This window comes from Ctenocephalides felis, unplaced genomic scaffold (assembly GCF_003426905.1).
Source record: "Ctenocephalides felis isolate EL2017-DRISC unplaced genomic scaffold, ASM342690v1 CF-g0.4_SCAFFOLD_01604, whole genome shotgun sequence".
NCBI classification, from domain to species: Eukaryota; Metazoa; Arthropoda; class Insecta; order Siphonaptera; family Pulicidae; genus Ctenocephalides; species Ctenocephalides felis.
In genome coordinates this window covers 57,200,740-57,219,873 of record NW_020537758.1, presented here as the reverse complement: position 1 = coordinate 57,219,873, position 19,134 = coordinate 57,200,740, and the positions used below count along the sequence as shown (strand labels likewise).

The window sequence follows — 19,134 nt, the reverse complement described above, 5'->3', positions numbered from 1 at the left end:
GAATCAATTTGAGCTTTATTGCTATTATATAAAGTTAATATTAAATTACGAGCACTCACTGTATACTCCTCCTTAACGATTATTCGGATTTTGATAAATCTTTCTGAAGTTGGTTAAAGAAAGTTTGTTACTGGGGTGAATGTGAAATATTGTAGAAATAAATGGAAAAAATTGACATGTCATTGTTTGCATTGAAAATAAATGAAAACTATCATCTGCCAAAAATTTCAATTTACTTATGAACCTAAACAATATTAGAATATGTTTAATAAATTTATGATTATGAATAAAAAATATGAAATACACTATGACAAATTAATTCACTTAAAATATGAAGTTAAGTATTAATCATGGTCGGTCCTACCTTTGATGCGATGCATGCGAAAAATACGAGTGCACGCCTTAGGGGGCGCTAACATAAGATTCGGGTATTAAATTTTCAATATAGTTTTTTCTTCAATATATAATTACTTTGCATCTTTCACTAATCTTTCCACAATATTTTTAAAATTCGTAAAAAATCACTTTATAACAACAAATGGGAAAGTAGAGATGAAAACATACAATTCGGCCATCACGATATCGATTAGAAGAAGTTTAAGATGCAATTTTGGATATCTCAAATAATAAAAAAATACATTAATTTAATCCAACATGAAGTACCAGTGTTATGTTATGGTTATGGCTATGGTTATGTTATACCGCTTAAAGGACTTCAATTTCCAATATTGTGTGGGAATTGAGACTCAGTATTTTATTTAAAGCAGTTCTACATTTAACATCGCTCATATTATAAATGTACATGCATTTTGAAGTGAAGAGTAATTTAAAAAACAATAGTTATTTTTAGGTAAACGGTAAATATTAGTATATTATATTGAAAAATTGTAGACGTCTGTCGGGTCAACTAGTATATATATATATATATAAACCTAATCAAGACGATTGAATAAAGGCATTCGAGAACATTATTTCTATTTAAAAATGAGAAAACAAATGATTATAAAAACTCAAATACTAAAGGCTTTGATAAAAATTTGATTTACCAAAAAGGAGTGTCATAATGCCAAAAAGAGTTTTTCATATTAACCAATTAGCCAATTTTCATATTAACATTTAAAAAAAAATTGAGTTTCTAGTAACACTTGCGGCCCATTTACTTAATGTTTCTGTGTATGAATAAAACAATATACTACAATTAAATAATATTTACCTAAAACATTCTTTTAAATTTAATTAAACATAATCTGTCAAAACAATGAATATTTAAAAATTGAAAAAAATGCTTTATTTGAACATCATGAAATTTTTTGAATTTTTTCAAAATTTACGAAAATACTGTTTTTTTTTAAGTATTAGAAATATTTTAAAAACTGAAATTTTTTATTTTTTTATTTTAATTTTAAAGTTTTTGATACCAATTTAGGTTGATTGATTCATATTGTGAAAAATATCTGATTTTCAACCCCCAGATGTCATTTCTTTTTCAGTTTTTTTCTCGTTCTCCGAAATCGCTGAACCTTTGCAAAATTTTAATCAATTCTCTACTAGTGAAATGATTTTGAATCATTCAAGTCAGATGCTTCTTACTTTCAAAAACATAATTGCACATAGTTGTTTGCTACTCCATATCTCCGAAACGGTTAAACCAAATTATTAAACCAAACTAACCAACACGTCTCTCAATAATCTCAAAGATTTCTATCCATACATACACACACACATGCATTTATTCATTTTTGCTAAGGTTTGCAAAATGTTCAAAAACCTTTGAAATATAAAGATATTCACACATTTTCATTTTAGTTTATTGGGTGATTACTATATCTTACCCTACGGGATGTTAGTAATATCAAATACTACGTAAATTATTAAAGCAGGTGCTTTAATAATTTATTAAGTTAAAAAATGTTTTGACGTATTTCATGAAATTCAACATGGTAATAAAATTTATGCACTGATTCTACGAAAATTGGTTGAATTATATAAATTAAATAAAATTTTATAGTTCTTTTATCGTCCTAAACATGGCGCCACAATTTAATATTAAAAAATGACAGTAGGTTGCAACAACTTGTCGGGAAAGGATTAGTTTCCAAAATGTCGTCTTTCGGGTCGTGTCGTGGCGTATATTATAAAGTGTATTGCGTTCGTATACATATTTTTCGGGTAAATGAAGTGAAAGAGCAAACATTTATAGACTTCAATAAAATTTTAAGTAAATAAGCAAAATTAAATTGGAAATGGCCGAAATATTTTATTATCACTACATAAGGTAGGATTTTAGAATAGCAATCCAACAACATTACGTAACACAGAATCATTATTTTTAATGTCGGAGTCTTTGATTTAAATAATGTGAGGGCTTCAATATGATTTTTATAACTTCCCGAAGGATAAGTTTGTTTTTACCAGAAAATTCGAACTGATCTGAAACATCAATGAAAAAAATATGTATGTGTATCTGTGTCTTAGACCAAATTTAGAAAATGATGATGATTCAAAGAACTTTCTGCTTGTTTTAACAAAATAATTGCTTTTCAAGAAGTTTTTTTGTTGTTAATCGAAAATAGTTCAGAAATTATTTTTAATTGTGACTAAAGTTCTAATATACTTTAAACAAATAATTTCAACTTTGCAATTCAGTTTATATGATTCATATAAATATCAGACTATATTACAGTATTTATTTATAATAATCTATTTGAAAACATTTAATATGCCTCGAATATTTCGTTACGGGGCGGGAAGTTCCAGCAATTTGCCTTAAGGCACGATGCCATACACACCACTAGTTTTTTTCAAAATTGAAAGAGGTATCGTGCTGGTTTTGGGAGCCGATTTGGGAAAAATTTGAAAGTGCTAAACCTACCTTGCCCAAAAACTATTCATGCTTTTTAAATAATTCTAATTGGATGTTCCGCTTTCTCAAAATCTACTATTTCTTTCACTTTTTGCTCTATATCTTCGGAACGGCTGAACCTGTCATTGCCAAAAACTAAGCAGTACTTCTCTCCGTCAAACCTAATAATGAAATTTTTTGTGAAGGCAGAACTAACGGTTTCGGAGAAACGGCAAAAAGTACTGTGCTTGTTTATTCTGTTTCTATTCTTATAGATGAAGTCGTCACACAAATATAAGCTCTTATATTAGATTTTAAATAAACGATGATAAAATTACAGTAGTTATAATAATTACTTTAATTATTTATATAACTAGTGGAGCGCATGGCATCGTGCGTTAAGGCAAATTGCTGGAACTTCCCGCACCAATTTTTTTTTTTTTTTTTAAAGATTTTTGAAAAAAAAATACTCTAAAAAATTAGATTTTTGAGAAACTATAAATTTTTGACAAAAATTTACTTTTTTTGAAAAAAAGACTTTTTGAAGAATAGTATATTTTGAAATATTTTGGAAACTTTGAACTTTTTTTCAAAGCAATCATACTGCTTTAACTGCATAGAAACGAAATATCGAAGCGCGTAAGCGCCGCGCCGCCGTCTAACGGATAAGCATTGGTACGGAACCCATAGGAATGTAAACAAAATTTATACTTATTGTTAAAATGTCTATAAAATATCTGATGCACATGTGCACATGTCTAATGATCATTTTTGACCGCCAGATGTCATTTTTTTTTTACTTTTTTCACTAGATCTCCAAAACCGCTAGACCCGCCTTTATGAAAATTTGATCAGTTCTTCATCTTGTTAATACAAGTAAAATGTTTTTTGAATTATTCAAATCGGACTCTCCGTTCTCTTAAAAACTGGATTACCGTTTTTGGTACTTTTTGCCCCGTATCTTCGGAACGGCTAGACCTGCCTTTGCCAAAAACTAATCAGCACGTCTCCTTATCAATACAAATCGAATGTTTTTTGAATTATTCGAAATCCTCGACGAAAATTTGTATCCGCACGCACATACACACACGCACACACACACACACATACATCCATTTTTTCAAAGGTATGCCAAAATATTCAGAAACCTCTAAAACGTAAAGATATATAAAAAAATGTATTTTTCGATTTTTTTGCGATTACTATAACTCACCCTACGGGAAGTTAATTAATAATAATTATTTAAAACAATTATTATTATTGTTATATTTATATTTTTGATGAATTTTTATTGATGATAGATTATTTTTACTTTGCAAATAACTTTACGGAAAGTTCTTGCACAATGTCGTGACCCACTATTTATTAACTTCCGTGTTTTCGTCCAAAAATCGGATTTGATTTTATGTATTCAGAATCGAATGAGACCAAATTTAGAAAAATGATGTGTGTGTATGCATGGATGAGTTTGTGTGTATGGCAGCCGATTTTTTACCTTTCGTCGTCGTTTTCTCAAGAACGGCTGAACCGATTTCAAAATTTCAAAAGCCATTAGACGTATTTTGTCGAGGACTATCGTTTGTCAGCAAAAAGTGTACGTCCACGTTTCAGCTCACAATTATGAAAAGATTTTGAAAAATTAAAAAAAAATTGAATGCTGATTAGTTTTTGGCAAAGATCAAAAAAATTTTCGTTCGCGTTTTAATGAAAAATTCGGACTCGTTTTTGAAAGTTCAAATACTATTTTTACAATAAATCGCTCATAGATTAATACATTGTTTTAGTATTGATTAAGTCAATTATTTACACATATCGGGAAGTTCATGTAACTTGCCTTAAGGAAAAATACCACTCACAACTAGTTTTTAAAACCAACTGTATAAGTACGTTAGCATTATCAGTATGCTTAAAATAAAATTAGTGTCCTATAGTATAGTCATTATTGCCTGCTTTCAAAATTAATTCATTAATTCACTACCATTTTGCATAATGGGTATTTCACATTTTTGGTATTACTTTCTCGTTAAAATAGCATTATTTTTCGTATACCACAGCATCAGAATTCATTGTTATCCGTGAACGTATGAAATTACATACTATTTATATTCGGGAATTACTTTTTCATAATCGAAATGCTTTTAAATTCAAAGGCCGTTCACATTTTTTGTATGTTGTATTTTTAATATTGCGAATAGATAGAATACATGAAATTTTTAATATATTTGTAAATCGTTAGCGCTTTATGTATTTTATTTATGAACTGATATAATTGAAATTGTATTATATAAATACAGTTTTAAATAAACCTTTAAATGCCTTAACCAAATGCACTATTATACATCACACGTATCAAACAAGCAACTATATCGAACTATAATTACCAGTTAATTTCCAATTATAGAAATGTGTTTCTTACTAACTTTCAAAAATTTATTATGTGTCCCTGTCAAATGAGAAAATTAAAAATAATTTCAGCAAATATTTATTATTATATTACACGATTTACATTTGCTCTTCGCACATTGTATACGACATGAAAATAATAATAAAACTGGATGCTAGATTTTCTTTTGTTTTCAAGTAGATATTGTAGTCAGAGTCGCATATAATGTGCAGACATCAACATTTAAAGTTTGCAAGTCTTTCGTATTTAAATGCTTCTATCAAATATAAAACTTTATATCTTTACCAGACGCTTTATGTCTGATATAAAATTTAACCGTTGTATACATAACAGTCTTCAGGTTCAGTGCCATTTCATAAAATTGACTCTTAAACTTTACATTTTTACTAAATAAAAATATTATCATTTTGTTATAGATATTTAAATGTTCATTTGTATTTTAAATTATATTTGATTGATTAGTAGTATAAATTTATTGCACATGGAAATTAATAACTCATATTTATTTTCCTGTAAAACTTAATAAAATAATTCCTATAAACTTATTAATCTTAAAAGGATGGTGCAAATGGCTTCTAGAACTGATTGTTTTTTATTACAAATTATCAATTATTTGGTGATCAATTGTACATATCAGCTTGATGTTTAGAACCCTAATAGAATTTATTTTCTCTTTCCGGAAAACTGTAGCTTTTTATTGAAATTATTAAATATATCAGCAACAAGCATAATATTATCTTCAATTTATGATATCATCTTAGTGGCGGATATAAAATAATTGTTTATTATGTTTTTAAAATATCGTTGTGCTGGTTAGTTTTTGACAAGGGCAGGTCCAGCGTTACGAAGATACGGAGCAAAGAGTGCAAAAATAGAAATCGAGGTTTTGAGAACGGGATATCCGATTTGGATGATCAAAAAACCATTCAATTTGTAATGATTGGGAGAAATGATGATTAATTTTTGGCAAAGGCAGGTCCAGCCATTTTGAAAATAATAAGATTCAGAAAACCTTCTACTTGTGTTGACAAAACAATTTTTGAAAATTATTTTCCATCAATTTATTTTTTTGGTATATAGAAAATAATTCAGATTTTAATTTTAATTTTGGCTAAAGTTCTAAAACGCACTTTTATACTTTAAATAAATGAATTTACGTTGTAATTCAGTTTATATAATTCTTATAAATATTAGACAATTTCGCAGTATTTATAATAACCTATTTGAAAACATTCAATATTCTTCGAATATTTTCTTACGATACGGGAAGTTCCAGCAATTTGTAATCGTGCCTTAAGGCACGTTGCCATATACCACTAGTTTTTTTTATTCATTCAATATTATTCAACAATCAGAGTTATTGACAGAACTTATTGCGCTAAATTACATATAAAAAAATCACATAAAGTAATAAAGAAATGGAAAAAATAATAATACATAAATAAATAAACTTAAATGGAAACTAGCTGTAAGTGGAATTCTGTCTTGAGGCAATTATGGCATCGTGCCTTAAGGCAAATTGCTGGAACTTCCCTGGAATACTGAATGTTTTCAAATAGATTGTTATAAATAGTAACATTGTCTAATATTTATAAGAATTATATAAACTGAATTGCAGAGTTAAAATTATTTGTAAAGTATATTAGAACTATAGTCAGAATTAAAAATAAAATCTGAAATATTTTCGATGTACAAAAAACTGAAAAAAAAAAAGGAACAAAATTTCTTTTTCCAAAATCAATTATTTTGTTAACACAAGCAGAAAGTTCTTTGAATCATTTAAATCGGACGCTTAGTTCTCTCAAAAACTGCCATTTTTCACATATTTAGCTCCGTATCTTCAAAATGGCTGGGCCTGCCTTTGCCAAAAACTAATAAACACTTCTCCCAATCATTACTAATTGAATGTTTTTTAGATCATTCAAATCAGATACTCCATTCTCTCAAAAATTCGATTTCTATTTTCTGCACTCTTTGCTCCGTATCTCCGAAACGGCTGGACCTGCCTTTGCCAAAAACTAATCAGCTCTTTTCCCTATCAATAGGAATCGAATGTTTTTTGAACCATTCAAATCGGTTGATCCGTGCGCCCTAAAACGTGACTGAAAATTTGTATCCATACATACATACACACACACACATACACACACACACACATCCATTTTTTCTGAGGTATGCCAAAACGTTCAGAAACCTCCAAAACGTCGAGAAATGTAAAAATTTTCAATTCCGATTTTCGGCCCATTACAATAACTTACCCTACGGGAAGTTAATAAATTCCAAATAAAGAAAAATAAATAAATAGTAAATTAAAAAAAGAGTGCGCGTAAGGATCACACCCGATTGAAGTAAAACTTATTTGCTACTGTACAAGATGGCATTTAACTAAAAATAAATATATCATATAATAATTTTGAATAACCTTTATTAGTAATATGGTAACACTCGTGATGCACACATTTATTACTGTCAACCATTATTCACATTTATATAACGATAAATTATAAATTATATAATTATAATAGCATGAATAATATGTATTATATTTGAAAATATTAATGTAATTGAAGTCGTACTTCAAATATGACATGATCGGTTTGTCATTGTAATTAGCATTTAGAAATGACCCTTCATTAAACAAATGAAGTAATTGCTAATTAATAAATTCTATAATATTCGTTCAGACAGTGGATATTGTTTTTGCAACTTCACTCATCATGTATTTGTGTTTGAAGAATTTCATGTAATTAAAATTAACATACATTCATTGACTGCTTGTATTTTTTTACATTGTTGCTGGTGATATAATCTCATTCTTTGAAGAGCTGTAATATCTGTTTTGCCTAAAAAATATTTTCCATTTTAATAACTTCTAAGATTTATAGAAACTACGAATAATATAGAAATAATTTCTAGTCAATAAATTTTGTTTACAAAAAACTAAAATTTGTTTTATTATTTTCAAGGAACAGGGTAAAATATTCTTCTGATTCAGGCATTTTTCATTAAATTAAGATTGATACTACAATGCAACTTTAAAATGTTTATTTATCTATGCCGATTTCCTTGTTGATATCGGTACGCATACAACGTTGATGCTGGTACGCATACAACGTTGATGCCGGTACGTATCGACCAGTATAGAAATGATATCTCGAGTCTGCCGTAACGCACTTCTATTGAATTTGTACGGATGTACATCCTATTCGCGCCTAAAGAAATTTTACTTCACAAACAAATTGTAGTAATTGCTCCAATAAGCAATTGACTATTGCAAACTATTTTATAGTAAAAGTTATTATTATAAAAAATAAATTAAACATACAACTGCCATGGAAAATAATTATTTTAATATGGCATCAATTTATTTATACGTTGTTACATAATTTTCTGCCAGAAAGAAATTTCATTAGGCTAAGCCTCTTTTCTATTCTATAAGCGATAACAATCCATTTTTCGCAAATTGTATTTCCGTCAATTCCATTTGGAGCTTTTTCATCAACGCGATCACTGTGGCAACTTGGAGTTTTTGGCAAAGTAAAAGCACAAACGCCATCCGATCTCTTTTAACTTAATGAAATGCGGAAATGAAATAAAGCGCAATTTTCCCACTCATTGCGTATCTTATCGGAAAATCTGCCGTTTGTCATCATTAATGCCGGATGGAAATCAGAGAATCGATGTCTCCACGTCTCCGGAGCAATAAGCTTTATTGAGACCGTCAGAGAACTATTGGAGCTTTTCATGTCGTTGAGAAGCTCTCAATTTATTCTTACATAAAACCTCTTGATACACGTTTAGGTCATAAAAATTATAAATACAGAGAGATCTCTCAATGTGAGTCTGATTAAACCTAATACTGTAACAAACATTGCTGTTATTTCTGTTAATGTTGAAAAAATATCAATAATTTGTTTTTTCACTATGCAGAAGAAGATTTATATGGTAACTGTTATTTGTTGAATTGTTTCTTTTCTGCGATTTTTTTCTTTTTATTACAACTGCTATAACTATAATATTGCTTTTACTACTCTTTACAGCTTGATATGTAATTATTTTAATAATAATTAAGTAATATTATTATGCTATTTTGTCGATTGAAAATGAATATGTGCAGTAAACATAACACTTCTATTTGATGTTGATTTTTTTAAATTCTATTTTAATTTAATTTTTCATTACTCACAATATCCAAAATTGCATCGTAAACTTCTCCATTGATTGATTGACGTAAAGTATTCATCTTTACGTTTCCATCGGTTCAGAGTATCAGATTGTTGTTTTAAAATAATTTAGATTTCAATTTTAATTCTAGTTAAAGTTTGAAAGCTCACTTATATTGTTTGAATAAATATTTTTGAGTTTGTGATTCAGTTTATATAATTCTTATAAATATTAGACCATTTAAAAACATTTAATATTCCTCGAACATTTTGTTACGGTACGGAAAGTTCCAGCAAATTGCCTTAAGGCACGATGCCATACTATAAGTTAAATTTCTAATATGGGCATCACTAGGTATAAGAAAAGCTTTACGATTATCATTCCATTTTTCATATTTGTTCCATTTACATAACCTAAACACGCATGTTTTCAACATTCAAAGTTCATCAGATGGGAAACATTTGCAACGAAAACAAAAGTTACAATTCAATTTCTGGGAATAAACAAGCCATTTTCTAAACACTGACTTCTCTTTATCAATTTTCTCTATTATCATTTGTATATGTTTTTTTAACAAGTTTCATTTCAACTATCAATAATGCCCAATAATTAATTTCGGGCAAACCATTGTGGTTAAGGCAATATGCTGGAACTTCCCGTATTGTAATGAAATATTTGAGGAATGTTAAATGTTTTCAAATAGATTATTATAAATAATGTAACTTTCATTATTCGTATCATATAGACAAAAGATGAGAACTGATGAATTGGACGACGACGTTGGTGCTTATGTACATGAAAATAAATAAATAAAACTTAATCAAACGGAATTAAAATGAAACCCCTTATCTCATTTATAAGAACTATATAAACTAAATTGCAAAGTTAAAAATATTTGTTTCAAGTTCACTAGTATACTTCAAATAGAGCTTTAGAATTTTATCTAGAATTGAAATTAAAATCCGAATCATTTGCGAAATCCGATTTTTTTTGTTGAAATATAAAAGTGCCTTTGCCAAAAACTAATTGTTTCTACACACGTTCAACAAAAGCAGAATGTTTTTGAATCATTCAAATCGAATGCTTCGCTCTCTTCAAAACTACATTTTTTGCACATTTTGATCCCTAGCTTCGAAATGGCTTGTCTAGGCTTTGCGGAATAATAATCACCACTTCTCTTCATCATCACGAATGGAATATCATGCAAATCGGATGCTTTGATCTCTCAGCAACTTAATTTTATTTTTTTCTGATAATTTCAAGTGAATCGGTCCAGTAGAACTCGAGAAATCATGGAAATCGTATTGACAAATACAGTTTTGAGAAAAACGTGTTTAAAATTCCGCTAACAGAAGAAAACAGAATAGAATTGTAATTATTAAACAGCATGTAATTCCAAAAATAATTTAAAATTATATATATATATATATATATATATATATATATATATATATATATATAAATCCTTTTGTACACATTTTCTTGAATAGTTAAGCTTACAAAATATAAAAAAAACAACAAAAAACGATTTTTTGGAATTTCTACACTAAAATACCCACTTAAATTAACTAGATAATTTTATATAGCTTAAAAAAATGAAACGAATATTTTTATAATATATGATTAGTCAATTTATCATTTTGCTACAATTTCACACGTATTTTTTCTGAAATCACAAGTTTTTGGTTAATTTTTAACTTCCCGTAGGGTAAGTTATAGTAATCGCAAAAAAATCGAAAATGAAAATTTTTATATATCTTTACGTTTCAGAGGTTTCTGAACATTTTGGCATACCTTAGAAAAAATGGATGTATGTGTGTGTGTGTGTGTGTGTGTGTATGTATGTGTGTGTATGTATGTGCGGATACAAATTTTCGTCGACGATTTTGGGAACACGGATCAACCGATTTGAATAATTCTAAAAACATTCGATTTGTACTGATAAGGAGACGTGCTGATTAGTTTTTGGCGAAGTTAGGTCTAGCCGTTCCGAAGATACGGGGCAAAAAGTGCCGAAAACGGTAACTCAGTTTTTAAGAGAACGGAGCGTCCGATTTGAATAATTCAAAAAACATTTTACTTGAATTGGCAAGATGAAGAGTTGATCAAATTTTCATGAAGGCAGGTCTAGCGGTTTCAGAGATCTAATGAAAAAAGTAAAAAAAATGCCATTCGGCGGTTAAAAATGATGATTAGACATATGCACATCAAATTATCAGATATTGTATAGAAATTTTAACAATAAGTATAATTTTTTTTTACATTTCTATGGGTTCCGTACCAATGTTTATGCGTTAGACGGCGGCGCGGCACTTGCGCTGTGACAATTCGTCTCTATGCAGTTCAAGCAGTACGATTGCTTTGAAAAAAGTTCAGAATTTCCAAAATATGTCAAAATGAAGAAAACATTTTTCTTTTCAAAAAAATAGTTTGTTTTTAAAAAAAAATTTTTTCTTTCAAAAAAAAAAATTTTTTTTTCAAATAAATTTTTTTTTTCAAAAAAAAGTAATTTTTTGTCATATTCCAAGTTTCTCAAAAATCTAATTATTTCGAAGTAAATTTTTTTCAAAAATGTTAATCGTTTTTAAAAAAATAATAATTTTTGGTACGGGAAGTTCCAGCAATTTGCCTTAAGGCACGATGCCCTAATTGCCTTAAGACAGAATTCCACTTACAGCTAGTCATGGAAATGGTTATCACTAATTTTACGAACTTTTGAAATGAAAATTATTATTTTAACAAATAATTAACTAACTGATAACTAACTAAAAACTAATAATAAATAATTAAATAAATAATAAAAAAATAATTTTAAAATGAATTTGCTTCATACTTTATTTCCTAAATTACCTTCAATATTTTATCACACGTGTCGTTTTTGACCTAATAGTTAGATTTTGGTGTCAGATAACTTTTGAAAATTTTCAATAACATAATTGGCATTTACCTCTAATTAGATATGTAATCAGATGATTATTTGCCCCATCATTTAATTTATTTAATGGGTGAACAACAACAAGCTATAATAATTGAATTAATTTTATGGCGCGGGTTACTCATTAAACCGAACAATTTTAATATATTAACTTTACCACGACGTTACGATGAACTTTAACGTCAATTATGCGGTTATGATGGATCAAAATGATTATCATTTCAATATTATGAATTGCATCGAACATAATTGTAATGGAGCATATATCAATTATGAGAATGCATGATAGAAGTTGGCCACAGAATAACTATATAACAATGCATACACGCACACACACACACACATATATATATATATATATATATATATATATATATATATTTCAAAGTAACTAGCAGCCCATTCGTCGAAATAAAAAAGGTAATAAAGTATAAAAACTTTTATTTATACGTTTCGACACAAGATGCGTGTCATCATTCAGCAACTACAACAATTTGAAAATTTTATTAACTAATATAAACAACAATAAAAATTAATTAAAGCATAGAGAAACATTATACATACCACAGGACAAAAACACTCAACAAAAATTTATTTTAAAAAATTGAACTTAATAACAATTAGAAAAAAACATTTTTTAGAAAAAATTATGTATAACTAAAAGATTTGAAAACTAATTTTACTAAAAGTTATGAAATACATGATTGTGAAGCTAGAAGCACGCCCATACCGAGCATCTAGACTCGACTGAATTATTTCAATAGGCGTGTTGATAGGAATGGGAGGGGACGCATCAAGGACAAATTCTACGAGGCATGAGAAACGCATCGAATACAGAGGTTGAACTGGGATTGATCAAAAGGAAAAAGCAAACCAAGTAAAAGTTAAAACAAAAAAACAAAATTGTAATAAAATAATATAAAAGAAATAAGCAAATTAATTTTTTGTTTTTTTAATAAAATCAATAACTATCTGGTAACTATCATGTAAAAGGTGGGATGAATTGCGTTTGTTAACACAAGAGGAGGAATTTAATGATATAAAAAAGGATTCAGCAAATTTTCTAAGGTCACTATTTTTTTCGATATAAAGAATAACAGGATGTGAAGTGTTAAAAGTGTGATTGAGATTGAGCATATGATCTGAAAACATCGTTTTGAATTGGTTTGGATTTTTTGAATTATAAATATGTTGATTAACTCTCTTAAAAATATACTGGGAACTTTCTCCAATATAACACATATTGCAATCATTGCAATCCAACCTGTAAACAGAATCGGTGACTCTATCAGACGGGGTTCCAGACTTAAGAATCGAAAAAAGGCAATTAAAAGTATTATCAAAACTAAAAACTAAACGGAATCCTTCTGAAGAAAATAACTTTTTTTAAAAATACGAAAAATTGCTTAAAAAAGGCAAACAGATAGTTCCTTTGTATTGGGTGGAAGAGGAAGCTATTGAATTTGAACAAGAGGTTGAAATTGAATTATTAGAATTCGTTTGTAAATAAATTAATCTATTGTTAATGATGTTGTTGACCAAGTGCGAAGGGTAACTATTGTCTTTGAGAACGGAACGAATAAGGGTCAAATTTTTTTCCCAAAACATACTGTTACTTAGTAAAATAGCCCTGTCTATAAGAGAGATAATGACAGAAATTTTAATGGAACGCGAATGAAAAGACAAATAATTTAAATATCTTCCTGACCACGTTGGTTTCTGATACCAATCAGTCAGGACAGAATTGTTAACTTTATTTTTAGTAATTCTTAGGTCTAAAAACCTAATAGAGTCATTCGACTCCATCTCACAGGTGAACTGCAAATGTTTGTTGAAAGAATTAAAAGAGTCTAATGTGTCTACAATCTGAGAATCATCAAGGCACAACAGAACGTCATCAACATATCTATAATAAAGGTGAGGTGGAACAGAAAGATTAGATAAAACAAAATTTTCTAAAATTTGTAGTGTTAAATCAGCCACAGGGGGGCTAATACTAGACCCCATGGGTAAACCAAAAATCTGCGAATAAAATTGATCATCAAAACAAAAGTACGCGTTAACAAAAATGAAATTTAAAATCGTCTTAAACCAAACCAAGTCAATCGAAGTGTGTGGTTGGATATCATTCCAGCGGGCAGAAACAGCTTCCAAAGCCAAATCCCAAGGAATGTTCGTGAAAAGGGAAATGACATCAAAACTAACAAAGGAAGAATTGGAAGGAATTGTAAAATTCTTTAAATTTTTTACTAAATCAAAAGAATTGGAAACATTGAATTTAGATAAAACAGTAACCTTAGAGAGAATGGAGCTGATATGTTTGGAGAGTTTACTTAAGGGAGAATTCAAGTCGGAAACTATAGGTCTGAGAGGTAAATTAGGTTTGTGAATTTTAGGAAGACAATACAACTTGGGAAAACTGGGATGAAAAACTTTTAAAGAAAAATCTAATGATTTGGAGATTTGTTTTTTTGTGATTAAATTGCCAATGAGTTTGTGCGTTTGTCTGTTTAAATGATCGGTGGGGTCAACAGGGGTCAACTGTTTAAATGATCGGTGGGTTAAACAGACAAACGCACAAACTCATTGGCAATTTAATCACAAAAAAACAAATCTCCAAATCATTAGGTTTTTCTTTAAAAGTTTTTCATCCCAGTTTTCCCAAGTTGTATTGTCTTCCTAAAATTCACAAACCTAATTTACCTCTCAGACCTATAGTTTCCGACTTGAATTCTCCCTTAAGTAAACTCTCCAAACATATCAGCTCCATTCTCTCTAAGGTTACTGTTTTATCTAAATTCAATGTTTCCAATTCTTTTGATTTAGTAAAAAATTTAAAGAATTTTACAATTCCTTCCAATTCTTCCTTTGTTAGTTTTGATGTCATTTCCCTTTTCACGAACATTCCTTGGGATTTGGCTTTGGAAGCTGTTTCTGCCCGCTGGAATGATATCCAACCACACACTTCGATTGACTTGGTTTGGTTTAAGACGATTTTAAATTTCATTTTTGTTAACACGTACTTTTGTTTTGATGATCAATTTTATTCGCAGATTTTTGGTTTACCCATGGGGTCTAGTATTAGCCCCCCTGTGGCTGATTTAACACTACAAATTTTAGAAAATTTTGTTTTATCTAATCTTTCTGTTCCACCTCACCTTTATTATAGATATGTTGATGACGTTCTGTTGTGCCTTGATGATTCTCAGATTGTAGACACATTAGACTCTTTTAATTCTTTCAACAAACATTTGCAGTTCACCTGTGAGATGGAGTCGAATGACTCTATTAGTTTTTTAGACCTAAGAATTACTAAAAATAAAGTTAACAATTCTGTCCTGACTGATTGGTATCAGAAACCAACGTGGTCAGGAAGATATTTAAATTATTTGTCTTTTCATTCGCGTTCCATTAAAATTTCTGTCATTATCTCTCTTATAGACAGGGCTATTTTACTAAGTAACAGTATGTTTTGGGAAAAAAATTTGACCCTTATTCGTTCCGTTCTCAAAGACAATAGTTACCCTTCGCACTTGGTCAACAACATCATTAACAATAGATTAATTTATTTACAAACGAATTCTAATAATTCAATTTCAACCTCTTGTTCAAATTCAATAGCTTCCTCTTCCACCCAATACAAAGGAACTATCTGTTTGCCTTTTTTAAGCAATTTTTCGTATTTTTTAAAAAAGTTATTTTCTTCAGAAGGATTCCGTTTAGTTTTTAGTTTTGATAATACTTTTAATTGCCTTTTTTCGATTCTTAAGTCTGGAACCCCGTCTGATAGGGTCACCGATTCTGTTTACAGGTTGGATTGCAATGATTGCAATATGTGTTATATTGAAGAAAGTTCCCAGTATATTTATAAGAGAGTTAATCAACATATTTATAATTCAAAAAATCCAAACCAATTCAAAACGATGTTTTCAGATCATATGCTCAATCTCAATCACACTTTTAACACTTCACATCCTGTTATTCTTTATATCGAAAAAAATAGTGACCTTAGAAAATTTGCTGAATCCTTTTTTATATCATTAAATTCCTCCTCTTGTGTTAACAAACGCAATTCATCCCACCTTTTACATGATAGTTACCAGATAGTTATTGATTTTATTAAAAAAACAAAAAATTAATTTGCTTATTTCTTTTATATTATTTCTTTACAATTTTGTTTTTTTGTTTTAACTTTTACTTGGTTTGCTTTTTCCTTTTGATCAATCCCAGTTCCACCTCTGTATTCGATGCGTTTCTCATGCCTCGTAGAATTTGTCCTTGATGCGTCCCCTCCCATTCCTATCAACACGCCTATTGAAATAATTCAGTCGAGTCTAGATGCTCGGTATGGGCGTGCTTCTAGCTTCACAATGATGTATTTCATAACTTTTAGTAAAATTAGTTTTCAAATCTTTTAGTTATACATAATTTTTTCTAAAAAATGTTTTTTTCTAATTGTTATTAAGTTCAATTTTTTAAAATAAATTTTTGTTGAGTGTTTTTGTCCTGTGGTATGTATAATGTTTCTCTATGCTTTAATTAATTTTTATTGTTGTTTATATTAGTTAATAAAATTTTCAAATTGTTGTAGTTGCTGAATGATGACACGCATCTTGTGTCGAAACGTATAAATAAAAGTTTTTATACTTTATTACCTTTTTTATTTCGACGAATGGGCTGCTAGTTACTTTGAAATATGTTTCAACGTCGAAAAAACTATCAAGATATATATATATATATATATATATATATATATATATATATATATATATATAGGTATGATTATATATAGGTATATATAATGTAGAGGTCGTGAGAAATAACAGCTGCTGCAGACAGTATAAATTGTAATTAAAATTATATGTGCATGATTCAAACAGAATTATCCCAACACGACAGAGAATATCCATTTGCCTATTGTCCGAAGGGATTTAATAAATAATAAAAAAATGTAATTGCTAATTTATTAACTCTGTAGTGTAGTTATAGTAATGGGCCGAAAATCAAAAATGAAAAGTTTTGCATTTCTCAACGTGGCGTAGAGTTTATGGGGTACTGCTTCAAAATCAAATATTACAATAATAGAAAGAATGCAAAATAAAATTCAAAGATCAATTCTAAACGCACCATGGTACGAAAAGTCCTAAAATAATAAAGACCTACAAAAAGCAGTTGTATTATAAGATTCCTAAGAGAAGCGCGTGTTTGTGCATTATAATTAATACAATCACAGACATTATAAGTTTATTCGAAATATCAATTTAAAAAATGCGTTGATTGTAGAAGCTAAAGCTTCGAAACAAGCACCTTATAATTCAATCTAGCAATATTTTCAACTTGAATTATGATTAAAACTAGATGTATGTAGCATTTTGCCTTGAGGCCAGTTGCAAAAACTTTACGATATGCGTAAATAATCGACATAAATAATACAACTTGAAATTTAGTTACTTTTAAAACTATGTCGTTAGAAATTTTGAAAAATTTGAAAAAACTTTGATACAATTTTAAAATCACATAAACTAATATTTTAAAATGATTTAAGTGCATGAACTCTGATATCATAAAATGTCTAATCAAAATTGCCAACAAAATTTTATTCGATGATGGTACCTTTATTAAATACATTTTATTAACTTTCCGTAGAGCAAGTTATAGTATTCGCAAAAAAATCCAAAATGAAAATTTTTATATATCTTTACGTTTCAAAATCTTCTTAACATTTTGACATATCTTAGAAAAAATGGATTTGTATTGATAAGAAGACGTGCTGATTAGTTTTTGGCAAAGGCAGGTCTTCCCATTTCGAAGGTATGGGGCAAAAAGTGACAAAAATGGTAACTCGGTTTTCAAGAGAACGCAGCGTCCGATTTTAATAATTCAAAAAACATTTTAATTGTATTGGCAAGATGAAGAATTGATCAAATTTTCATGAAGGCAGGTCTCGCGATTTTGGAGATCTAGTGAAAAAAGTAAAAAAAGAAGCCATTTAGCGGTCAAAAATGATCATTAGACATATGCACATCAAATTATCAGATATTTTACAGAAATTTTAATAATAAGTATAAATTATTGTTTACATTCCTATGGGTTCCGTACCAATGTTTATACGTTAGACGACGACGCGGCGCTTACGCGCTTTGACATTTCGTCTTTATGCAGTTAAAACATTACGATTGCTTTGAAAAAATGTTCAGAATTTCCAAGATATGTCAAAATAAAGAAAACATTTTTTTTTTCAAAAGTAATTTTTTGTCAAATTTATAGTTTTTCAAAAATCTAATTTGTTCGAAGTAAATTTTTTTCAACAATGTTAATCTTTTTAAAAAAATAATAATTTTTGGTATGGGAAGTTCCAGCAATTTGCCTTAAGGCACGATGCCATGCGCCCTACTAGTTCAATAAAACGAAAAAAACAGACCCCCTGATCAGTACCAGAAACTAATCAGAAACATTCTCAACGGATATCTTTCTTTCAATATGAGAAGAATAAGAATTTTAAAATTGATTGACAAATTTTGGCTCATCAGTCATCCAAATTCACTAGCGAACTCCTTAATAACAGAGAACTAGGTTGAAGAGAAAAGCGCCACTTGATCTGAGTCATCAATTTTCCTGTTAAAGATTAAAATAACTTAGTTATTACTTATAAGAAATTATTTATAAGTAAATAGTTTGCATCATTGTCTTTAAAATATTGTTAATATTAAAACAAATGGAAAAACAACTAATGAGTTGTTGTTCCAACATGTAAATTTAGAATACAATATCCCTTGACGGCTTACAATT

The 19,134-nt window shown here is 28.9% G+C and overlaps 1 protein-coding gene across 1 annotated transcript in view; it reads left to right on the top strand.

Moving 5' to 3' along the window:
- Positions 1-19,134, top strand: part of LOC113372312 (gamma-aminobutyric acid type B receptor subunit 1) — a 303,069-nt gene that overhangs the window by 993 nt on the left and 282,942 nt on the right. The gene's annotated exons all lie outside the window — the stretch shown is intronic.